The sequence below is a fragment of the Myotis daubentonii genome, chromosome X (genome assembly GCF_963259705.1).
Source record: "Myotis daubentonii chromosome X, mMyoDau2.1, whole genome shotgun sequence".
NCBI lineage: Eukaryota > Metazoa > Chordata > Mammalia > Chiroptera > Vespertilionidae > Myotis > Myotis daubentonii.
The window spans coordinates 66,060,073-66,085,989 of record NC_081861.1 but is presented as its reverse complement, the minus strand read 5'-3'; the positions used below and the strand labels follow the sequence as shown (position 1 = coordinate 66,085,989).

The 25,917-nt window shown below is 40.9% G+C and overlaps 1 pseudogene; it reads right to left on the bottom strand.

Annotated features, from left to right (window-relative positions):
* Nucleotides 1-24,852: 24,852 nt before the first annotated feature.
* On the bottom strand, nucleotides 24,853-25,683 carry LOC132223995 (small ribosomal subunit protein eS1-like; annotated as a pseudogene).
* Nucleotides 25,684-25,917: the final 234 nt, after the last annotated feature.

Genomic DNA, 25,917 nt, shown 5'->3' with positions numbered 1-25,917 from the left:
TTCCCTATTCTTGTGAGTCTAAAGTATGGTTTCTTTAAATTGGGTTCATAAGAAATTAATACTTTCATGTTTAAAAATCTTCATATCTTGCCGTAGCTGATTTGGCTCAGTGGATAGAGTGTTGGTCTGTGGACTGGAAGGTCCTGGGCTCAATTCTGCTCAAGGGCACATGCCGAGGTTGTGGGTTTGACCCCCCAGTAGGGAGCATGCAGGAGGCAGCCGATCAATGATTCTCTCATCATTGATGTTTCTGTCTCTCCCTCCCTCTCCTTCCCTCTCTGAAATCAATATATATATATATATATATATATATATATATATATATATATATATATATATATATATATATATAAAAGCCTAAGCAACCAAACAACTAAATGACCAAACAACCGATTAAGCGGTTGCTATGACATGCACTAACCACCAGGGGACAGACACTTAGTGCAGGAGCTGCCCCCTGGTGGTCAGTGCGCTCCCACAGCAGGAGCGCAGCTCAGCTGACTGATGGGTGCCAGATGCCAGGCTCACAGCTGGCAAGCCCAGCTGCGGCAGCAGGAGCCTCTCCTGCCTCCATGGCAGTGCTACAGAGTGGCGGTGACAGGTGCAGCGGGGCCGGGATGAGCAGAAGCAGCGCTGAGCCAGGCCTGAGCTTGGGCTTTTTGTTATGCCCAGAATTCAAGATCCCCAAGATACCACGCCAGGGAGCCAGTCCGATGCAAAAGCAGAAGGTCCTTTATTGAGTTAGCTAACCCGACCCGGGCCTCCAGCCGACGCAGCGACCGGAAAACCGAGTGATACCCATGAGAAAATCAGGGCTTTAATAGTGAGGGGGGGGGGGCTAGCTGTGGGCCCTGCGGATTGGCCAGGCACCAAGTCGGGTCTTGTTGATGGCGCGAACATCCCTTGCTTGTCATTGGCTAGTTCAAAGAAATCCCGGGCGTGGCCAGCAGGGGCCTGGGCTTCCGGGAAGAAGGCACTCTTCTGAGCACATGGCCTCTGCCCCAACATGGAGGATCCAGGGTAAGATGGAGGGCATAGCCCTCGCCCTTTCACTTTTCCCCCCCGCCGCCGCTGGCCGCTGGCCACTTTGCACATTACTGCCTCCCTCAGGGGATCGGGCCCAAACCAGCAGTCCGACATCCCCGAGGGGATGACTATACTTATGCAGAAAATCATATTCACAGGAATAATGCACATCAACTGTGAGGGTAGTGCTTACGTGTGGGGAATCAGAAAACAGAAAACTCGGTGAGTGGGAGTTTAGAGGTTTCTTGTTCTTTTTCATTGAGAGAGAGAGAAGCTTTGGCAAAATGTCAACATCTATTTTAGATACAGCTCATGTGGGTGCCTGTTTCATTACTTCTTGTAGTTTTCTATTTATCTGAATATATTAATATTTAAATTTTAGTTGAATAAAAAGTAATGCATGTTTACTGTAGAAATTAAACAATGCTGAAATGTATAAATGAGAAAACAATCCCTTGTCATTTCATCAGCTAAAGATATGGTTGTTAACATTTTAGGTTATATGCTCTCAGTCTTCCAGAATAATTTCAGGTATATATTATTTTTTTATTTTTGAAAAGTGAGAACATGTTATTATGTTCTGCTTTTATCACTTAACATATTGTGAACCTTTCTTTTCAAAGCCAGGAAATAGTTCCCTTAACATCATGTTTAATGGTTATATAGTATTTCACCATATGGATGCACTCTTTCTTATTTAACAAATCTGTCATTGTAGTCCTATTTTATTTTCCTGTGTTATAAGCAGCACTGTGTCAAGATTGAAACTATAACTTTGAACATTCCTTAAATATTCATTATGTTGAAGTGCTATGAATAAAATTGCCCTGTCAAAGGGCATGGACATATTTAAGGCTTTTTAAACATAATCCTGAGTTCAGAAAGGTTTGGGTTATAGCCAGCATTGGGGTATTACCTTTCAGGTTTTGCCAACTTGATGGAAGGATAATTTTGTTTTAATTTGCATTTTTGGGACACTAGTCTTTGAGCTTGATTACAATGCAAAAAAGGCAGGTGTGGCTTAATGGTTGAGCATCATCCCATGTATCAAGAGGTCACTGGTTCAATTCCCAGTCAGGGACATGCCTGGGCTGCTGGTTTCATCCCCAGTGAGGACTTAGAGAAGGCAGCCGATCAGTGTTTCTCTCTCATTTTCTCTCTCATTGATGTCTCTCTCTCTCTCTCTCTCTCTCTCTCCCTACCTCTCTCTGAAATCAATAAAAACAAATTTTTAATAATGAACAATGTAAAGAAGAATTAGACATTATCTCTGCTTGTGAGCAGCTTACCCAGATAACTTGGATGTAAATTAGCAAATGTTAAGATAAACATACAATGTCAATATAGTATAATATATACTTTCTGTTCCATACTGCTTCCTTCCTTGCTTCTGGATGATCAAGGGGCATAAGAATAATATAAAACAGACCCATCCCAATCTGACAGTGAAGTGTTAATTGAAAATCAATTTGCTAAAGAATTCCAAGAGATGAGCAAATGCTAAACATGATGACAATAACATTTCAACATGTCTTTGTTTTACTGTTTGTTTGATTCTTAAGAACCCTGGTTGTTGTTTCCTCATGCTTCCTGATTAAGCCTGGGGAAGGGTGATTTGTGGAGGATGGTGAACAGCAGCTGAGTGGGAAACACGGGATAGTGAGGATAAGGCTTGTAAGCAGACACTAACCACCCTGGATCTGACTAGGGAGCAAGCCATGGCCAGCGACAGTGGCAGCTGCAGCAGCTGTAGACTTCCCAGACTTTGAAATGTTAGTTACTAAAGTCATCTCTAATACCAGCTGCCTTGTATTGGCAACCTATCATGGCATTGTCTCTGTGGTTTCCCCATTCCATTCACACAGCTCTGTGACGTGGTAATTATCCCAATTATAAGACATGAGAAAAGAGAGGCTCAGAGAGGTTAAGTGTTTTGCTTATGCTGCCTAGTAAGCGATTTATAAAATAAAGATTTTAAAGGACATTTGTCTGACTAAAAGCCTCTATTTGCCATGTTCTATGTACTAGTAAAATAATAGATAACCTAGGTAAAGCAGGTTATCATATAAACCAGACTGTCACATTCGCCAAACTGTAGGAAGAGAACTTTAGTATGCTTCTGCCTCTCCTTTTCCTACCTGTCAAAGTCTCATTTTCAGATTTAGTTTTTAATGGCTTGAAAGACAAACCTTTATTTTTTCACAAAGACTCACTCTGAGTTCCAAAGTGTTTTATTTGTGTGGTACCCATAAAGTCAAAATTGAAGTGATGAGATATGAGTTAATCACAGCAGGCCCCTCCCCTCCTTATTAACTCAATCGTTGTTCATAGGATCTGCATTTCTGCCTGTTACATTAAAGCCATGTTTGTGGCCTTGAGCTGAAATGACAGTTTGCCACCATCTTCTGCTACAGGTTACTTAGCAGTCATTCATCAGAGATAATAATAAAACAGCATCGCTCCCTTTCAAAAGCATGCAAGTTTCCAGATGAGAATAAACATAATAAAAAGTAGGCTGATACAGGCAGCTCAGTCTTAAATACTGGGCTGAGTAAAACCAATAGGAATAGAAAGATGATTCAAGCGGCAACTTCATTACAAGATTCCCTGAAGCTACATTATTAGAGACCATAAAACAAGGAAAGGGCACTCACACAAATGTGAAATCCTCAAACGCCTAACTGCTGTTTTCTAATACCCCGGGGTTGGGGCTGGGGCTGGGGCTGGGGCTGGGGCTGGGGCTGGGGCTGGGGCTGGGGCTGGGGCTGGGTTGCATGGGGTGTTCATCCTTGGCAGCCTCGCTTTAGGAAGCTTTTAAAATATACCGAAACTTGCCCCACCCTGAGACATTCTCTGGGCAACATTGTTTTTAAAGCGTCGTAGGTGACGCCAATGCAGTCAGGGTCGAGAACCTCTGCAATAACGCACATAGAGTTATGTAAGTTTCGGACGTCAGCGGATGCTGACTAATTCTGAGCTGCGGGGCCGCGCAGACTCACTTGCAATGCGGAAAAATCTGAGCTGTTGCCTGAAAAAACCTTGTCTGAGGCTTTGAATGGGAAAGAAGCCTCTGCGAGGCCTGGGCACATTGCCCCCTCGTGGTAGCTTTTAAAATAACAACAGAAAGTGGCGCAGCTACTCTGACCATATTTGGAGAAGGCTTAGTTTTAAAAGGCTTTCAAGTACTAAAAGGATTGTGTAGTTGGCACTATTATTTAAGCTTCATTTTAATTTCATCATGCTTCTATTACAAACTCAGGTCAGTTGTTTAAAGTATGTAATTCCTTCCTTGTCAAAATAGCTGATAGTCCTCTCCTTTTTCCTCATCAAGAGGCAAACCAATCAACTTTTTGTTATAATCAATCTGTTTTTGTCCTGCATGACGCGATGTCATTTGGGGGTGAATTGAACTTGATATTATATCTTTCTCCTTGGCATTTTTGCCTATTCCTTTCTCCCTCTTTGAAAATTGTTTAGTTATCATTTTACTTTGGCTCTGGAATCTACTTCTATGTGACTCTATTTAAAAAATGAGGTTCAAAAATCAATCGAACCAAGTTATTTCAGTTAGTAAAGTAACATTTACTGTCCTAGTTATTTTTGTCACATAGACCTGGCCAATATCTCAGTTTCCAAAAAGAAATGAGTGCAGGTTTCTGGTTCATTACATTTTCTTCAGATTCAAGATTTTGAAGCACAATTAGAAACATTCTTATTTGATTTGTGATATTACTGTTTTCAACATAATCTGAGCACATAATTGAAATGGGACTCTCGGTTTCTTTGAAATTATTTTTCCAGTGGGTGAACACCTGACACATTTCTCCTGTTATTCAGTTTCCTGTGGACCAACATTGAAGAATATGGAATATGCATTGGAGTCTAAAAGTCACTTCATGATCTGTCATTTTGTTAGTATATTTTTCCTGTCTTGACTTTCCCATTACTTCAGCAGAAATCTTTACATGCTTCATATTTATTTCTTTTAGCCTTAAAATGTATGGTATTGATGAACACTTCATCAGCTGCTGTATTCTACATTTTAGATGAGTTTGTTTATAAACACATGTAAACAGAGGATCCAACATGCCAAGCGGTGGCTACAAGTATCTGTAGGGTGATGGGAGCTGGTAATGGGAATTCCATAGAAAACTGCTGCTATACAGAAGGCCTAGGGAACAACCAGAATTTTAGAGAAGATCAAAAGGTCTAAGAGAAAGGTCTTTGGGACAGTGATGACAATAAAATACAAAAATGTATTGGAATGTAGTTGAGGCAATATTTTTGTAATCAAGGAAAGATGCTAGTAGAGGTGAAGAAAGGTGTAATATATAGAATTCAAGACAATAAGTCAAACAAAATCAAGAAGCCGTGATTATGGAAGGAAAGATAACTAAAGAATAGACTATAGCCCTGACTGGTTTGGCTCAGTGGATAGAGCGTCGGTCTGCGGACTGAAGGGTCCCAGGTTCGATTCCAGTCAAGGGCATGTGCCTTGGTTGAGGACACATTCCTGGTGTGGGGGTGTGCAGGAGGCAGCTGATCAATGTTTCTCTCTCATCGACGTTTCTGGCTCTCTATCCCTCTCCCTTCCTCTCTGTAAAAAAATCAATAAAATATATTTTTTAAAAAAAGAATAGACTATAAGGTTGGGTTGAGACAAGCTTTTAGCATAGTCAAAATAATAAACATTGCCGAAACCGGTTTGGCTCAGTGGATAGAGCGTCGGCCTGTGGACTGAAAGGTCCAGGTTCGATTCCGGTCAAGGGCATGTACTTGGCTTGCGGGCACGTCCCCAGTGGGGGATGTGTAGGAGGCAGCTGATCGATGTTTCTCTCTCATCGATGTTTCTAACTCTCTATCTCTCTCCCTTCTTCTGTGGAAAATCAATAAAATATATTAAAAATAATAATAAACATTGAACTTATGTAAGATGCAGTTGTGATAGAATATAACAGTGGAGTAAGGAGGAATATGCTCATATGTAGGGGATGTGGTTCAAAGTTGGTGAAATAAAGTTGCCATCATCCCCCCCCCAAAAAAAGTCATTAAATAATGCTGTCACCAGGAAAGATCCAATCAAGACAGAAACACCTTTTTTTTTTGTAATTGTTTTTTTTTATTGCTTAAAGTATTACAAAGGGTATTACATATGTATCCATTTTATCCCCCGCCCTAGACAGTCCCCTAGCCTCCCCTATCCCCCAGTGTCTTATGTCCATTGGTTATGCTTATATGCATGCATACAAGTCCTTTAGTTGATCTCTTACCCCCCTACCTCCTGGCCCCAAACCCTCCCCGGCCTTCCCGCTGCAGTTTGACAATCTGTTTGAGGCAGCTCTGCCTCTGTATCTATTATTGTTCAAAAGTTTATAATGGTCTCTATTGTCCATGAATGAGTGAGATCATGTGGTATTTTTCCTTTATTGACTGGCTTATTTCACTTAGCATAATGCTCTCCAGTTCCATCCATGACGTTGCAAATGGTAAGAGTTCCTTCCTTTTTACAGCAGCATAGTATTCCATCATGTAGATGTACCACAGTTTTCTAATCCATTCATCTACTGATGGGCACTTAGGCTGTTTCCAGATCTTAGCTATGGTGAATTGTGCTGCTATGAACATAGGGGTGCATATATCCTTTCTGATTGGTGTTTCTGGTTTCTTGGGATATATTCCTAGAAGGGGGATCACAGGGTCAAATGGGAGTTCCATTTTCAGTTTTTTAAGGAAACTCCATACTGTCTTCCATAGTGGCTGCACCAGTCTGCATTCCCACCAGCAGTGCACAAGTGTTCCTTTTTCTCCACATCCTCTCCAGCACTTGTCGTTTGTTGATTTGTTGATGATAGCCAGTATGACAGGTGTGAGATGGTACCTCATTGCTGTTTTGATTTGCATCTCTCAGATGATTAGTGACTTTGAGCATGTTTTCATATGTCTCTTGGCTTTCTGAATGTCCTCTTTTGAAAGGTGTCTATTTAGGTCCTTTGCCCATTTTTTGATTGGATTGTTTATCTTCCTTTTGTTAAGTTGTATGAGTTCCCTATAAATTTTGGAGATTAGGCCTTTATCAGATATGTCCTTGGCAAATATGTTTTCCCACACAGTGGGTTTTCTCATTGTTTTGTTGATGGTTTCTTTTGCTGTGCAGAAGCTTTTTATTTTGATGTAGTCCCATTTGTTCATTTTTTCTTTAGTTTCAAGTGCCCTAGGAGCTGTATCAGTGAAGAAATTGCTTCGGCATATGTCTGAGATTTTCTTGCCTTTGGATTCTTCTAGAATTTTTATGGTATCCTGTCATACATTTAAGTCCTTTATCCATTTTGAGTTTATTTTTGTGTATGGTGTAAGTTGGTGGTCTAGTTTCATTTTCTTGCATATATCTGTCCAATTTTCCCAACACCATTTATTGAAGAGAATATCTTGGCTCCATTGTATGTTCTTGCCTCCTTTGTCAAATATTAATTGAGCATATTGGTTCGGGCCGATATCTGGGCTCTCTATTCTATTCCATTGATCTATATGCCTATTCTTGTGCCAGTACCAGGCAGTTTTGAGAACAGTGGCTTTGTAATACAACTTGATATCTGGTATTGAGATCCCACCTACTTTGTTCTTTTTCAGGATTGCTGCAGCTATTGGGGGTCTTCTTTTATTCCAGATGAATTTTTGGAAAGTTCGTTCTAGATCTCTGAAGTATGCTGTTGGTATTTTAATGGGAAGTGCGTTGAATTTATAGATTGCTTTGGGTAGTATGGACATTTTAATGATGTTGATTCTACCAATCCATGAACACGGTATGTTCTTCCATCTGTTTATGTCTTCCTCTATGTCTTTTTTCAACGTCCTGTAGTTTTCTGAGTAGAAGTCTTTTACCTCTTTAGTTAAGTTTATTCCTAGGTAGCTTAATTTTTTGGGTGCAATGGTAAACGGGATTGTTTTTATAATCTCTCTTTCTGAAAGTTCACTATTGGTGTATAGAAATGCCTCAGATTTCTTGGGGTTAATTTTGTATCCTGCTACATTGCCAAATTCATGTATTAAGTCTAGTAGCTTTTTGATGGAATCTCTAGGGTTTTGTATGTATAATATCATGTCGTCTGCAAATAAGGACAGTTTTACTTCCTCTTTTCCAATTTGGATGCCTTTTATTTCTTCTTCTTGCCGAATTGCAATGGCTAACACTTCCAGTACTATGTTGAACAGGAGTGGTGAGAGGGGGCATCCCTGTCTTGTTCCTGTTCTTAGGGGAAATGGTGTTAGTTTTTGTCCATTGAGTATGATGTTGGCTGTGGGCCTGTCATATATGGTTTTTATTATGTTGAGGTATGATCCTTCTACTCCCACCTTGCTGAGAGTTTTTATCAAAAATGGGTGTTGAATTTTGTCAAATGCTTTTTCTGCATCAATTGATATGACCATGTGGTTTTTTTCTTTCAATTTGTTTATGTGAGGTATCACGTTTATTGATTTGCGGATATTGTACCATCCTTGCATCCCTGGGATAAATCCTACTTGGTCATGGTGTATGATCTTTCTGATGTACTGCTGGATCCGATTTGCTAAGATTTTGTTGAGGATTTTGGCATCTATGTTCATGAGGGATATTGGCCTGTAATTCTCTTTCATTGTGTTGTCTTTACCTGGTTTTGGTATTAGGGTGATGCTGGCTTCATAGAATGATCTTGGAAGAGTTCCTTCCTCTTGAATTTTTTGTAGTAGTCTGAGGAGGATAGGTTTTAGTTCTTCCTTGAATGTTTGGTAAAACTCCCCTGTGAAGCCGTCTGGTCCTGGGCTTTTGTTTGATGGAAGCTTTTTGATGACTGCTTCAATTTCTTCCATAGTTATTGGCCTGTTGAGATTTTTAGATTCTTCCTGATTGAGTTTTGGAATGTTGTATTTTTTTAGGAATTTGTCCATTTCCTCCAGGTTGTCTAGTTTGTTGGAGTAAAGCTGTCCATAGTATTTTTTAACAATCATTTGTATTTCTGTGGGGTCTGTTGTTATTTCGCCTCTATCGTTTCTGATTTTATTTATTTGGGTCCTCTCTCTCTGCTTCTTGGTGAGTCTGGCTAGAGGTTTATCAATCTTGTTTATCCTTTCAAAGAACCAGCTCTTGGTTTCATTGATTTTCTGTATTGTTTTTTTGGTCTCTATGTCATTTATTTCTGCTCTAATCTTTATTATCTCCTTCCTTCTGCTCACTCTGGGGTTTTCTTGTTGCTCTCTTTCTAATTCTTGGAGTTGTAGAGTTAGATGATTTACTACCATTTTTTCTTGTTTTTTGAGAGAGGCCTGTAGAGCTATAAACTTCCCTCTCAGGACTGCTTTCAATGTGTCCCATAGGTTTTGGATTGTTGTGTTTTCATTGTCATTAGTTTCCAGGATGTTTTTAATTTCTTCTTTGATCTCATTGGTAACCCAATCAATATTTAATAGCATGCTATTCAGCTTCCAGGTGTTTGAGTATTTTGGGTTGTTTTTATTGTAGTTTATTTCTAATATTATGCCATCGTGGTCTGCGAAGACGCTTTTTATGATTTCAATCTTCTTGAATTTGGGGATACTTTGCTTGTGACCCAATATGTGGTCTATTTTTTAATATGTCCCATGAGCACCTGAGAAGAACGTATATTCTCTGGCTTTGGGGTGAAGTGTTCTGAAGATGTCTATTAAGTCCATCTGATCTAGTGAGTCATTTAGGATTGCTGTATCTTTGCTGGTTGTTTGTCTATAGGACTTATCCAGTGCTGTCAATGGTGTATTAAAGTCCCCTCCTATGATTGTATTGTTGTTGATCTCTCCTTTGATATTTTCCAGGAGTTTTTTTATGAATTTGGGTGCTCCTACATTGGGTGCATATATGTTTACCAGGGTTATATCTTCTTGTTGTATTGATCCCTTTAGTATTATGAAGTGGCCTTCCTTATCTCTTGTTAAGGCCTTCACTTTGAGGTCTATTTTGTCCGATATAAGTATTGCTACCCCAGCTTTCTTTTCCTTTCCATTTGCCTGAAAGATATTCTTCCATCCTTTCACTTTCAGTCTGTGTGAGTCCCTTCTAATGAGGTGGGTTTCTTGTAGACAGCAGATGTATGGGTCATGTTTTTTTATCCATTCAGCCACTTGATGTCTTTTGGTTGGAGCATTTAGTCCGTTTACGTTTAAAGTTATTATTGAAAGGTACTTGTTTGTAGCCATTTCTTTTTTTGTGTGGCTGTTTTCTTTCTGAGCTTTTTATTTCTTCTTTTTATACCAGTCCCTTTAGCATTCCTTGCATTGCTGGCTTGGTGGTGACAAACTCCCTTAGCCTTTTTTTGTCTGTGAAGCTTCTTATTTCCCCTTCAAGTTTGAATGATAGCCTTGCTGGATAGAGTATTCTTGGATTCAGTCCTTTGCTTTGCATCACTTTGTAAATTTCAGTCCATTCTTTTCTGGCCTGATGTGTTCCTGTTGAGAAGTCATTTGACAATCTAATGGGAGATCCCTTGTATGTAACTTTCCGTCTCTCTCTTGCAGCCTGTAAGATTCTCTCTTTGTCCTGAACATTTGCCATGGTGATTATGATGTGTCTTGGTGTGGGTCTTTTCGGGTTCACCTTGTTTGGGACTCTCTGGGCTTGTGTGACTTTTTTCTTCCCCACCTCAGGAAAGTTTTCTGATATTATTTCTTCGAGTAGGTTTTCTAATCCTTGTTCATCCTTCTGTTGTTCTGGTACGCCTATTATTCGTATGTTGTTTCGTTTCATGTTGTCCCAAAGCTCCCTTAGGCTCTCCTCCTGTCTTTTAATTTTTTTCTCCAATTGCAGTACATTTTGGGTGTGTTTTGCTTCCTTGTCTTCTAATTCACTAATTCGGTCCTCCGCTTCTCCTAGTCTACTGTTGATACTTTCAATGGAGTTTTTCATTGCAGCTATATCACTCTTCATTTCTTCTTGGGTCTTACTTAAGTTGTTGATTTTTTCATCTGTTTCTTCTAGCTTCTTCCATATGTTATCGATTTTTTCATCTGTTTCTTCTTGCTTCTTGCAGAGGTTGTCGATTTTTTCCTCCATCCGGTTTATGCACTCTAGGATCCTTATTCTGAATTCTTTATCTGTCATGTTGCATGCCTTTGTATTACTTAGCTGCTTTTCTGGAGAGTCCTCCTTCTCTTTCCTTTGGGGGTTTCTTTGTCTACCCATGTTTGATCTCACTGACATATCTAGACGTTGAGTTGTTCAGTGGTTGCTCCCTTGGTGGCAGTGACTCCTTGGTCTGTGGTTGCTCTTCGGGCGGTTGTGGTAGCAGCTGCTCTTCAGTTGTCAGCAGGTCCTCTGGTGGGTGCTGTTCACAGCTGTGGTGGCTCTTCTGGCTCATGGTTTCACGTACAACTGCTGTTCCTCAGCAGAGGATGTGGTGCTCAGGAGGTTGCTGTTGCTTGGATCTGCTGCGTTGATTTAAAGGCACAAAATACAACACAACAAGGCACCACGTACCAGGCACTATACACAAATATATTCATGATATTAATAACCCCAATTAAAGGTGACCGCCTGAAGTAAGAGAATTAGGGGATAAGGAAGAAGGAAGAGAAAAAGATAAAAGAGAAAAAGGAAAAGAAAAGTAGGGACCAAAAAAAGGGAGTGCAAAAATGAAATTGGGAAAAAGGAAGGGGGAAAATAAAAGCGAGAAAAGAAAAGAGAAAAAAAAAGAGCGAAAAGAGAGAATGAAGTGGAAGAGGGGAAGAGACTTTTTATATGAGGAGAATACTCCTATAGAACAGCCATTAATCCCAATAAATTCCAGCAACAGCTCCCTGGATATGAATGCAAACTAGAAACAACCAATAATATAACGATGAAAATAGAATGGTGAACACTAATCCCAAAATAAAATAAAGAAAAAATAAAATGGCACTTTAAAAAATGGTAAAATGGTAGCAGTAATAATACTGGTTAAAAATAAGAAGGTAGTAAATGAAAGGGTAAAATCAGGTGATGGAAAAAGAAGAAAAGGAAAAAAAAAAGAACAGAAAAAAAAGAATGAAAAAAAATTGGTTTCTTAGTTAAAAAGTGAAAAAAGAAAAAAAAATTGCAGTAGTGAAGGTCCTTCGTTTCTTCTATTCTTCAGTGTGGCTCGCCTTAGACCTTCCAGGTATTCAGGAGAGTGTTGAGTTTCCCTGCGATATACTGTTCCTCTGTGTTGTAGACCACAGTCCTTATTTTAAAGCATGCCGCATTTATTTCCCAGACTGCCTTATTTTGTGTTTAGCAAAGAGTCAGTTTGTGGGTCAGCCTCTGGGTGGCAGTGTTCTGGGGTTGGCCTCTGAGGCTATAGGGCCTCTCTGTCCAGTGGAAGTTCACTGCCCAGAGCTGACTGCGTAATAGTTAGTTACCGGCGCTATGTTGTTGCTGGGATTGAAAATCCCCCTATAGGCCAGACCCTGTTAACTCCCAGGGACTGATCAGGTTATCTTAATCCTTGATCTTGTACAGGGTGGAATCTGGGTTTGGCTGTGCTCCTTGCCTGGGGGCTGGGGGGAGGAGTATCACTCTCCAGAGAGGGTGGCTGCCCCAGTCCTGGGCTCAGGGGTGTCTCAGCATTCAATTCACTACCACCTCTCCCGGCTCCCCCTCTTTCCCCAGTCTCTCCCCAGATTCCACTCCTCAGCACACTCTCCCTCTCTTCAGCACAGGTGAGTGTCTGTATCCGAAATGTCCCATGAACAGGATTCAGTGAAAACAAACAAACAAATGCCGGCCGCGGAAACGGGGAAGGCTTGGTTTCTGTAAGCTTCTTCTCTTACCGGGACTGCATGGTCAGGTCAGCTCTTCAGGCTGCCCCCTTTAGGCTCAGTCCTCCGTGATCACAGAACCCAGCTCTCAATTTCCCTGGCGGCGCCAGGAATCCCGCGGTTCTCCTTTCCCCCGTCAGGGGCTGTGCCTGTCCCAAGGGACGCGGCTGGTCTGCCACGCGGTCTCCCTCCGACTCTCTGGGCTCAGAGGTCTGGCAAACTTTCCTGCCCAAATCCCTGGGTTTTTTTTACCTTTCCAGGGGAGTTCTGCTCTTCCCAGCTGCAAACCCTCTCACCAGCTGAGCAATTTCGCCAATTCGGTGTGAGTGTTACTAGCTTCAGCTGCTCGCTCCATTTGCTCCGGGACTCGACCTGGGACACGTCTGCCTATATCGCCGCCATCTTGGTTCCCTCCCATATTATCCAGAAACACCTTAAAAAAAACAAAACAGAGAGAATTTAAAATAATTATTTTTAAAAATTAGGTATAAAATTCTCAGAAAGAGAAATGAAACCATCCCATTTACATTGCAACAAAAATTAAGATACTTATGAATAAACATACTCAAGGAGGCAAAAGATCTGTACTCAGAACACTAAAGGACATTGAAAAAAGAGGTAGAGAAAGATATAAACAAGTGGAAGACTATACCGTGTTCATTGATTGGTAGAATCAACATAATTAAAATGTCCATACTACCGAAGGCAATCTACAGATTTAATGTAATTTCTATTAAAATACCAACGGCATATTTCACAGATCTAGAACAAATACTTCAAAAATTTATGTGGAATAACAAAAAGACTCCAAATAGTGCAGCAATCTTGAGAAAGAAAAACAAAGTTGGAGGAATCACAATACCAGATTTCAAGTTATACTACAAAGCCACTATAATCAAAACAGCCTGGTACTGGCACAAAAACAAACACATAGATCAATGGAACAGAACAGAGACCCCAGAAATTTACCCAAGCCATTATGCTCAATTAATATTTGACAAAAGAGGCAAAAACATAAAATGGAGTCAAGAGAATTTCTTCAATAAATGGTGTTGGGGAAATTGGACAGATACATACAAGCAAAATGAAACTAGACCAAAAATTTACACCATGCACAATAATAAACTCAAAATGGATAAAAGATTTAAATGTAAGTCAGGAAACCATAAAAATCATAGAAAAACTAGAGGCAACAAAATCTCAGATATCTCTCATAGCAATATGTTTATGATACAGCCCCTAGGGCAAAGGAAACTAAGGAGAAAATAAACAAATGGGACTACATCAAACTAAAAAGCTTCTGCACAGCAAAAGAAACCATCAGCAAATTAAAAGGGAGCCCACTGTATTGGAGAACAGATTTGGCAATGACACATCTGATAAAGGGTTAATATACAAAATATATAAGGAACTCATACAATATAACTCATATAACTTAACAAAAGGAAGACAGAAAATCCAATTAAAAAATGGGCAAAGGGCCTAAATAGACACTTCTCTAAAGTGGATATACTTAAGGCTAAGAGACATATGAAAAATGCTCAGTCAGTGATCATCAGAGAGATGCAAATTAAAATGACAATGAAGTATTTCCTCACACCTGTCAGAATGGCTACCATGAAGAAATCAACAAATGGCAAGTGCTGGTGAGGATGTAGAGAAAAAGGAACCCTAGTGCACTGCTGGTGGGAATGCAGACTGATGCAGCCACTGTGGAGAACAGTATGGAGTTTCCTCAAAAAACTAAAAATGGAACTGCCATTTGACCCAGGGATCCCACTTCTAGGAATATATCCCAAGAAACCCAAAACAGCAATCAGAAAGGATGTATGCACCCCTATGTTCATAGCAGCACAACTTACAATAGCTAAGATCTGGAAACAGCCCAAGTGTCCATCAGTAGAAAAGTGGATTAAAAAAGCTCTGATACATTTATACCATGGAATACTATGCGGCAGTAAAAAAAAAGAAGAATCTCTTACCCTTTGAGACAGCATGGGGGTACCAGAAGAGTAGCAAGCTAACTGAAATAAGTCAGTCAGTGAAAGACAAGTATCATATGATCTCACTCATATGTGGAATCTAAGTAACAAAATAAACTGATGAACAGAGTGGATCCAGAGACATGGAAGCATGGAACAGAGTGTGGAATCTCAGAGGGAAGGTGAGGAGGGTAGGTGGGTGGGAGGTGATCAACCAATGACCTTGTATTCATCCTATATAATAAAAGCCTAATATGTTAAGTGTCCAGTCATCCATTCAACCAATCATAGCGTAATATGCTAATGATATGCTAAGGCCACTCGACTGCTTGCAAGACGTGCACTGACCACCAGGGGGCGGACAGTCAACCAGTTGCTATGACGTGTACTGATTACCAGGGGGCAGACACTCTGACCAGTAGGTTAGCTTGCTGCTGGGGTCCAGCTGATTGGGACTGAGCAAGACGGGCCCTCCTGTGATCCCTCCACGGCTGGCCAACCTCCCGTGTCCCTCAACGGCCCTAATCATGCACTGGTGGGGTCCCTCGGCCTGCCCTATGCCCTCTCCCAAGCTGGGACCCCTCAGGGGATGTCGGAGAACCGGTTTCGGCCCAATGGCAAAACCACCGGTCCCCATGATGTGCACTGATCACCAGGGGGCAGACACAACACAAGAGCTGCCCCCTGGTGGTCAGTGCACTCCCACAGGGGAGCACCGCTCATCCAGAAGCCAGGCTCATGGCTGGTGAGCACAGCAGTGGTGGGAGCCTCTCCCACCTCTGCAGCAGCGCTAAGCCATTAGTCAGACATCCCCCAAGGGCTCCCAGACTGTGAGAGGGCACAGGCCAGGCTGAGGGTCCCTCCTCTCTGCCCCCGAATGCACAAATTTTTTTCACTGGGCCTCTAGTTATACATAACCTATGGACACAGACAGTAAGGTGGTGAAGGACTGGGGCAAGTAGGGGTGGCGGGCTGTAGTGGGTCAATGGGGGGGGGGGTCGAGGGTGGGGGGGAAAGGCAAACAAATGTAATACTTTCAACAATAAAGAATTATTTAAGCCCTGACTGGTTTGGCTCAGTGGATAGAGCATCGACCTGCGGACTCAAGGGTCCCGGGTTTGATTCCGGTCAAGGGCATGTACCTTCATTGCAGACACATCCCCAGTGGGGGGTGTGCAGTCTGCAGGCCGATGCTCTATCCACTGAGCCAAACCAGTCAGGGCTCTTCTTCCTCTTCTTAACACCCTTCAACATTTCATGTAATCCTGGTTTGGTGGTGATGAACTCCTTTAGCTTTTCCTTGTCTGTGAAGTTCTTTATCTGACCTTCAATTCTAAACAATAGTTTTTCTGGAAAGAGTAATCTTGATGGTAGGTATTTGAAATTCATCATTTTAAATATTTCTTACCACTCCCTCTGGCCTGAAAAGTTTCTGTTGAGAAATTAGCTGACAGTCATATGGGCTCTCCCTTGAGGTAACTGATTGTTTTTCTCTTGCTGCTTTTAAAATCCTCTCTTTGTCTTTAACCCTTGGCATATTAATTATGATATGTCTTGGTGTAGGCCTCTTAGGGCTCCTATTGTTTGGGACTCTCTGCACTGCCTGGACTTGTAAGCCTATTTCATTGACCAGGTAGGGGAAGTTTTCTGTCATTATTTCTTCAAATGGGTTTTCAATATCTTGCTCTATCTCTTCCCCTTCTGGTACCCCCATAATATGAATGTTGGTACACTTGAAGTTGTGTCAGAGGCTCCTTACACTACCTTCATATTTTGGGGTTACCTTTTCATTTTGCTCTTCTGATTGGGCGTTTTTGCTTCCTCATATTCCAAATTGTTGATTTGATTCTTGGGATTATCTACTCTACTGTTAAATCCCTGTAAATTATTCTTTATTTCAGCTAGTGTATGTTTAATTTCTGACTGGTCCTTTTTCATGTCTTTGACATTCTCACTAAGATACTTGAAAGTCTTGTTAAGTCCCTTGAGGCTCTCATTAAGTTCCTTGAAGCTCTCATTAAGATCTTTGAGTAACCTTATAACCATGGTTTTGAACTCTGTATCCAGTAGTTTGCTTGCTTCCATTTCTTCATTTATAACATGTTTCTTTGTCTCTGCACTTTGGCTGCTTTCCTGTGTTTGTTTCTATGTATTGGTAGAGCTGTTATGTCTCCTGAAATTGGTAGAGTGGCCTTGTGTATTAGGTGTTTTGCAGGGCCCAGAAGCTCGGCTTCCCCAGTCACCTGAGCTGGAAACTTCAGGTGTGCCCCTGTGTGGGCTGTGTGCACTGTCTTGTTGTAGTTGAGCCTTGATTGCTGTTGACATCACTGAGAACTGACCTCCAGTCCAATTGGCTATGAGAGCCAGCTGTGTTTACAATGGAGCAGGACTTGCTGTGCAGGGGACACCCCTGTGGGGCAGGACTTGTTTCAGTGGGGCTTTGGTGCTCAATGAGTCTTCCACTTGAGTGTGTTATTTGTGGATGTGTAAAGTTGTAACCTGGTATTATCTGAAGCTGTGCTCTAGGTGCACTGACTCTGGGGCCTCCTGGGAGGTACAAAGTCAGCCATTGTCTGGGGCTACCTGGAAGGAGCTAGAGAGAAATCTGCACATGGCTCCTATTTGTGTCGGGCTAGGAAGTACCCAGGTGAAGCACAGCAGTGAAGTAAGGCAAGCTGGTGCTAGTGCTGGGTCTTGGGCCTTTAACTGATAGGTTTTTGTCATGCTGACTGAAGCTGCTGCTTGTTTGAGAGATTTTAACAAAGTCTGCAGACTGAACCAGGACAAGCCATTCATATGTAAAAGCAGCTGCAAACAGCTTGGGTGGGGCTGAAAATTAGATGGGGCGGGGTCTTAGGGAATCCATAGTTCAGAGCAAACAGTGATGCTGATGGAAATTCAGATATGGCTGCCAGTCATCTCTCAATGGAGGAGGTCCTATCACAGAAACAATGACCCCTGTGGGCGCCTTTGTCTTGGGGAAAGCCTCTACTGATTTCCTTCCCCACTGCCAGACAGTCCAGTTCCTCCCCATAAGTCTCTAGATTCCCCCAAAGCCATTTCCAGGTACCGGAGCTCAGAGGAAGTGGGACCATGTAAGTTTGTGTGATGGCTCTTTAAGAGGAACACCTGTGTCTCCATCAGCCTACGTCAGTGGTCGGCAAACTGTGGCTCCGAAAACTGCGGCTCTTTGGCCCCTTGAGTGTGGCTCTTCCACAAAATACCGGCTCTTCCACAAAATACTGACTTCTGTCCATGGGCCACGAAGTTTCAATTGCACGTTACGTGCGCGTCCACACGTGGTATTTTGTGGAAGAGCCACACTCAAGGGGCCAAAGAACCGCATGTGGCTCGCGAGCCGTGGTTTGCCGACCATGGGCCTACCTGTCACTCAGCCATAATCCTCATTGATTTTTACAGCCTGAAGTTATGGGGTCTTCTCTTTATAGCTCTGGGACCCTTGGCTGGGGATCTGGTGTGGGGCTGGGGCCCCTTGCTTCTCACAGGAGGCCTCCACAGCAGAGATATCCCTCCTTATTAAAAACACCACACGTGGGTGTTGGACCAGCCCATTCTGCACCTTCACTTCTTCTACCAGTCTCAATGTGCTTTCTTTGTTACTTCTCTAGTTGTAGGACTTCCATTTAGCCAGATATCAGGCAGTTCTGAATGATGGTTGTTCTGTATTTTAGTTGTAATTTTGATGTGGTTGTGGGAGGTGGTGAGTACCAGTATTTACCTATGCTGTCATCTTGATTCTCAATGGAGGACTTTCTTAATAAGGAAATGAATCTGGCTTATTCATAATGTAAAAATTGACCAGTTCTTAGGAGATAATTTTTGACTGTCAAACTAATTTTCTGTTGTGCATACAAGGATGGGGATTTGTATATTGAATGCCAAATCACCAAGGTTCTTTCCTTATCATCATTGCAATATCTTGGCCATGCCTAGCTGCTCAGAGAGATGACACAGCTTGTAGTTAGCAAAGAATCTTGTGAGGCATTTACTGTAAGTTGTATTTGGTAGTACATTTGGAAGTACAGTACATGATTTTCAGTAATACTGGATGAAGTCTGTTTCTTATGCAGGAAATAAACATGCAAATATGCTTATTGACAGCCAACTATGATTGGGTAAGGGCTGTTAAAATCAATTCATTTCAGAAGTTCAGAAGCTTATGGAGAACAAATTGCAAATCCTTTGTCTTCTTTCTCATGTTCAGACCAACGGATTTCATGAAATGGCACACTTTGTTATTTTTTCCTATTTTCATGCAGCATAAATAATGTGTTCTTTTCAAGGCAAGCTATGACTAATTAACATGTTCCCTAAAAAGTGCATTAAAATGAATGACATTTTAATCATAATATGCTAACTTGAATACATATAGAATGTTTTAATTCTTCAAGTAAAATGTGCATCTTTTACAAAATATTCCTTTTAGAAATTCTTTTACAGTGTTCAGAAACATACATTAAATTAATCATATTTTTGCAATCAAGATGATAGTTAATAAATAATGAACAAAGTTTAGATTTAGATGAAAAGTTTGTTTGTTTGTTCACCAGTGTTTATATTTAGGGCATGTCTGAAAATTCAAGGCATATGTTTGTTACTCTAGTCCTATAATTCCTTCTCTCTCCCTCAATTTTAGTCTAGTCTATCAGCCAATTCATGGCTTCATTTCTGTTCCCTGCCTATCTGGATTGCATGTTTAATTGCTTTACAAACACTTTCTGGAACTCCTTTAATTTCTTGTCCCTTTTTCCTGTTGCCCACTTTCTGGAAGAGTCCAAGATACTGATTAAATAAATTCAAGTACTTATTTGCCAACCCTGAATCAAGGTTTTTAGGTGTTTTTGTTTGTTTGTTTAGTGTGTGTGTGTGTGTGTGTGTGTGTGTGTGTGTGTGTGTGTGTGTTTGAAAAACACCTCTAAACTTAATGATTTATAACAATGACCTTTTATTTAGTTCATGATTCTGAGTGTTGGCAATTTAGTTCAGGCTCAGCTGAGAGCTTCTTTTGTCCTTGGCTGGGTTCACTCATGCATCTGAGGTCAGCTTCACGTCAGGGAGATGATCCTACTTCTGAGAATTGGCTGGCTTTCAGCTGAAGTGATAGAGGGTCAAAGGCAACTAGACCTCATGTCTCTCATTAGCTAACAGAACAACCTGGGACTGTTCATTTGGTGGGAGTAGGGTGCTAGGAAGGAGAGTGGAAGTCTGCAAGGTCTCTTCAGGTAGGAAAATAGACCCCACCTTTTTATAAGAGGAGCTGCAATGTCACATTGCAAGGGGAGTAGGTGTAGATAAGAGTGGAGGTTTGGGGGCATTTTTGCAGTTTGACAAAGTACTGAAAATTGAAACCACTACAATAGGTGGCCTCTAATCTCAACTAGTTTCCCATGCTGCTTAGAAATCCTTTTGCTTATTCATAGACAGCTCCTGACCCACCTTCCCATGGCCACTGGTTCAAAGCTTTCCCATTCTCCCTTAAGCTCTCTCTCTCTTTTACTTATAGCAGAAAACTCCTTATATCACAGATAAAATAAAGGTGGGCAATTGTGAACCCCTTAACTTCCTTCTATATCTAAATTTAATTATAATATAGTCTATTTAATTATGATATGACCATTTCTCTCTGGCATCAGAGGAAAAGGAATGTATTCTTTCATCTGAAACTAAGTTAGCTTGTGATCTACATCCCAAAGCTTCCTGCATTCTCCATCAATAATCTCCTTATTCATGTGTTTTCAATCAGATCCCCTGTTTCTTTCTCCCTAATTTACCAATATGCTTTAATCTCCTTCATCTTAAAATTTCCCATAAACCTACATTCCTTTCATACTACTACCCTTCCCATCTCAGCACAAGTACAGAGGACCTTGAAAAAGCAGTCTACTAGAAACACAATGTGGTAAAATGGGAAGAAAATAATTTTCGAAGCCAGAAAGAGAGAGTGGGAGAGCAGAAGTGTGTTTATTCCTTATACATTTATTGGAAGGATAGAAATAGACTGATGTATATGATGATTGGAATATGGCTTCTTCCTCAACTACTGCATATAAGCTGTGCTTCAGAAGGTCATCAGTACCCACTAATTGTCAAAGTCAGTGGTTTATTTTTATTTCTCATTCAACTTGCCCTATCTGAAGCATTTTAAACTGCTTGGTTCCCTTTGTCTTCAAGAAATTCTCCCCTTATTTTCCATATTTTGGGTTTTCTTCTGATCTCTCTAACCATACTTTTCAATTAACTTTGCTTGGTACTTCTCATTGCTAATTCCTAAACTTTTGGAGTTTCCCAGATTCATAACTGGGTTCTCTGATCAAACATACATATACTCAACCCAGGGTATGCAAATTGCTCTCACAGCTTCAGCTACCATCAAGAAGCTGATGACTCTCCAAACACCAGCTCACACTTTATACAACGTTCTAGATTCATATTTAAGTGCCCCCTTTACATCTCCAACTAAATATTTCAAGAGATATTTTGACTTAACATGTCTAAAACAGAAGATATTGTCTTTCATTTTGAAATTTTTTTTAAAAAAATATGCTTTTATTGATATAGAGAGAAAGAGAAAGGGAAAGAGATAGAGAGATAGAAACATAGATGAGTCTGCCCCTTGAGTGTATCGCTTGTGGATACATAGAGTTGTAATCTGGTATGGTCTGAAGCTGTCCACCAGGTGTGCTGACTCTGTGTCCTCCTAAGGGGTGCAAAGTCAGCCACTACCTGGGATCACCTGGAAGGAGCTACAGAGAGGTCTGCAGATAGCTGCTACTTGTATTGGGCTTGTGAAGTGCTCAGGGGAAGCCCAGCTGTGAAGCAATGGAGGCTGGTGCTAATGCCAGGTCTTGGGCCTTTTATTGATAGGTTTGGGGCATGCTGATGCCATCTGTTGCTTGTTTGAGAGATTTTAGGAAAGTCTGAAGCCTGAGCCAGGACAGGCCATTCAAATGGAAAAGCTGCTGCAAACAACTTGGGTGGGGTTGCAAATTGGGTGGGGTGGGGTCTCAGGGAATCACCAGCAAACAGTATGAGCAACACTGATGAAACCTCAGATATGGCTGCCAGTCAGCTCTTGATGGAGGAGGTCCCAGTATAGGAACATTGACCCTTGGGAGGATCCCCATCTGGAAGAAAGCTGCTCCAAGAACCAGCCTTAATACCAGACAGTCCAATTCCTCCCTGTATGTCCTTGGGTCCTCCAAAGGTGCCCAGCACTGGAACTCAGAGGGATGGAGCCAGAGTAAGTTTGTGTGCAGGCCCTTTGAATGAAACACCTGGGTCTCCAGCAGCCTGTCACTCAGCCACAATCCCTGCTGGTTTTTACAGCCTGAAGTTATGGTATTTCTCTTCCCAGCTCTGGAACCATGGTCTGGGGGTCTGCTGTAGGGCTGGTACACCAAGTTCCTTCTGTGGGGGGGGGGGGGCGCTGGGCTCTGCAGCTGATATATCTATTCCTATTAAAAAACAAAAACAAAAAATGACACAAGTGGATGTCGGACCAGGCTGTTCTGCACCTCAGCCCCTCTTACCAGTCTCAGTGTGCTTTCTTCTTTACTTCTCTAGTTGTAAGATTCCCATTCAGCCAGCTTTCAGGCAGTTCTGAATGATGGTTATTCTGTATTTTAGTTATAATTTTGATGTGGTTATGGGAGGAGGTGAGTACCTACACTACCATCTTGGTTCCCATCCTGCTTCTTATCACCAATTCCTGTATTCTACCTTAAATGTCACACAAATCTGACCTTTAATTCTCCTCTCATTTCCAGTGCCATATTTGTGTAGACCTAAAGAATACATAGAAGTTCACTTTTTAATTTTTTCAAAATATACTTGTTATCACCAACCTTTATTTTCCAAGTTAAACATTTGTGTTATTTTACAACCTTCTTTACACTACTTTTCCCACCACCACCACCAAATGCTGTTGGGATTTGGATCAGAATTAATTTTAATGAATTACTGAGTAAAACAGGCAAGTTTTCAGTACTTTTTTTAGATCAAGGGAATTATCTTTTCTTAAAATTCAACAATCCTATTGTCTCCATCTGTTTAATTATTGCCTATTGAACTTCCTATTATATTACATTGGATTTCCTGAAGCAATTCTTAATGCTTCACCATTTCATTCATCATACACATTTCTTTATATATTTTATCTGGCTTTTAAGCAAGGATTTCAGGGTAGGTCTCTAATTTGATGTTTAGTTTTATGAAACATCCATTTTGCTGTTCACTGAATCAACTATTGTTTAAATTCTTGGAATTACTGAGTACACTGTAGTCATGCTTTCAGATAAAAAGTGATCTAATGACTCTCTGCATGTCAAGTATATGTTAACTGTGGAGAGCGGCTACTTGGACAGAGTCAAGCCTTGGACTGACTTGTGGCAAAGCCACATACAAGTCCCAGCTTGGAGGGAAAAGCCCTCCCAGCACAATTATAGCCAAAAGGCTATAGATGTAAGCTTGACTTTATAGTCTGACCCTGCATCCCTAGGTAGCTAAGGGATGCGGGCTGCAACAGGGTGCAGCAAGTGCTGCCTAAACAAGGCTTGATAGAGTTCAGAGAATGGCAACAACAGGAAAGAATCAGATTTTAAATTTGCAAGAACATTGTAAACATCTTGCCCTTGTTTTGTTGTGTGTGATCTGACTATAAAATAAAGCTTCAGCTTACAGGTTGTGTCACTGTTTCCTCATCCAGGCACAGTGATCCCAACTGTATTCTCTGGCCTGTCTTCTTTAATCCTTCACCGCCTCTCCTCAGGTTCAGCCCTGGCTGTGCTGGACACAGTTCAGTTAACCTTGAAGCTGTTCTTTCATAGGTGTAGCAACCCATTGATCCACACCCATGAATGTGTCCCAGCTTAGGAGACTTAATCTTTTCCAAACCCCACTTTTTTCTTCACTTTCAGACATCTACTTTCATTCACCAAAAATAATGTCTTATAGCACTTATGAAAAATGGGATATATTTTTTTACAAATTTAGAATCTCTATATATAAAAGCTTAAGTGACCATTACGACCAAATGACAAGAATGACCAGTTGACCAGTTGCTATGATGTGCATTGACCACCAGGAGGCAGATGCTAAATGCAGGAGTTGCTCCCTGGTGGTCAATGGGCTCCCACAGCCAACCTCCTATGGCCAGCCAACCTCTCCTGGTCCTTTCCCCCATTGTTCCCCCGATTCCTCTGGCCCTGTCCAGCAGCTGGCAGGCATCGGCCAGTCCAGCCTCAATAGGGAATGGGCAAGACAGCCCTGATAGGCCCTGATTGACGGCCTGGCCTAGGGACCCCACCCATGCACAAATTTTGTGCACCAGGCCTCTAGTATACAATAATTGAGATGTATAGTGATGAGCACAACAATCAATTAGTTATAAGTACTGAAAAAAAAAGTTGATAGCAATTTAAATCAGTGGGGGAAAGAGTACAGTTATAATTATATTATATGTATCAAAATGTATTATATACAGGTTAAAATTTTAAATCTAAAAAATGAAACCATAAAATAGCAATGAGAATATACAAGTGAATATTATCTTATTAGGAGATAAAGTTGGGATTTCTGAGCATAAAGGCCAAGCAAAACACTGCTAGAATTATAATTTAAGCATTTGAAACTATTATTTGTAAAAATCACTAAAAGAAAATTTGATGGAATTAAAAGTGAAAATACTTGCTACTTATAAGACAGATACATAGATACATTATTGATATTTCAACATGTAATTAAATGATGAACATGTCATTAGAAAACAAAGGACAAACATCCTGAAAAAAATAAGACATCTAAATAAGGAACAAACACAGAAAAATTCTTTATTTGAGTAGTTATGGAAGATATTGCTAGCTGCTTACCAAAATCTGTTTCCATTATTTTCTTGAGTACAATGCTACATTATAGCCCCAGAATTCTCTGGTTAAGTATGGTCATGTAACTCAGCTCTTCTATGGAAAGCAAGCAGAAATGATGTTTGACTATTTATTTTTATTCTAATATTTTTAATTTTTTTCACAAATAGGATTTTTTTTGTCACCATTAAATGTCTGAATTTTAAACATATTCTTGGACTGGAGGCTCATATCCATCAGCTTGTTCAACTTTAGCACCTGCCTCATCCCCAGTAAGTTTTTCAGAATTGCTACCTTCACCATGAAGCTCCATGAGTTTTCCCAATTCAAACTTGGGCTTCTTCAGCATTTTGACTTTTCTGACAAAGACATCATGGAGAGGATAAATAGATTGGCAAGCCTTTTCTATGTCTTTTCCAATGCTGCCTGGAATCAATTTATTGACCACTTCTTTCAAGTCATTTGTCTGCACCACTCGGGTCATGATTTCCATCATCTTCTGGATTTGGCAAACCTGCTGATGCCGAGTGAGCGGAAGAGGTCTTCTGAATCTGATTGTTGTGCTTTTTAGGGATATATCGCAACACAGAACAGACGAAGCAAATAACCATTGGTAGTCTTGACATCGACATGAGCTTCAATCATGGTCTGCCACTTCTTGACCATAGAGCACATTTTGTCACGGGTAAGGTCCATGCCATGGAAATTAGTCAGGCAGTTTTTGCCCTGAATATCCTCAGTAATTAGCTTGAATTTTCTAACTGCAACTTCATTATTCTGCAGATCAGCTAGGCTCACTTCAAAAACAGGACCCTTGAGCCATCAGATGCAATTTTGGTTCCTTGAGTTCTCGTAACTAGTGTTTTTCCAATATTTCTTATATTGAACAGAGCTGGTGCTTTCACATCATACCAATCTTTCTTAGAAAATGGAACAACCACTTTCTTCTTGGCTCCCGTTTTGCTGCCTTTTGTAAGGCGCTTGTTCTTGCCCACCGCCATCATGCTGCTCAGAGAGCGAAAGGGGGTAATATTTTTAATTTTCACTGGTAAGTTTATCTCTATTGTTGAGAGTATTATAGATGTTCCTTTTTTCCCCCATTGACCCCCTATACCCTGCAGTCCCCAGGCCTTCCTATGGGAGCTAGTAACAGCCTTATATTAATGTCAACATCTAGTTTATTTGCATATATTTTTGCTTAAAGGTTGCTTAGCCCAAAAACAATTTTTTCCATAATATTTTCCTTTTTT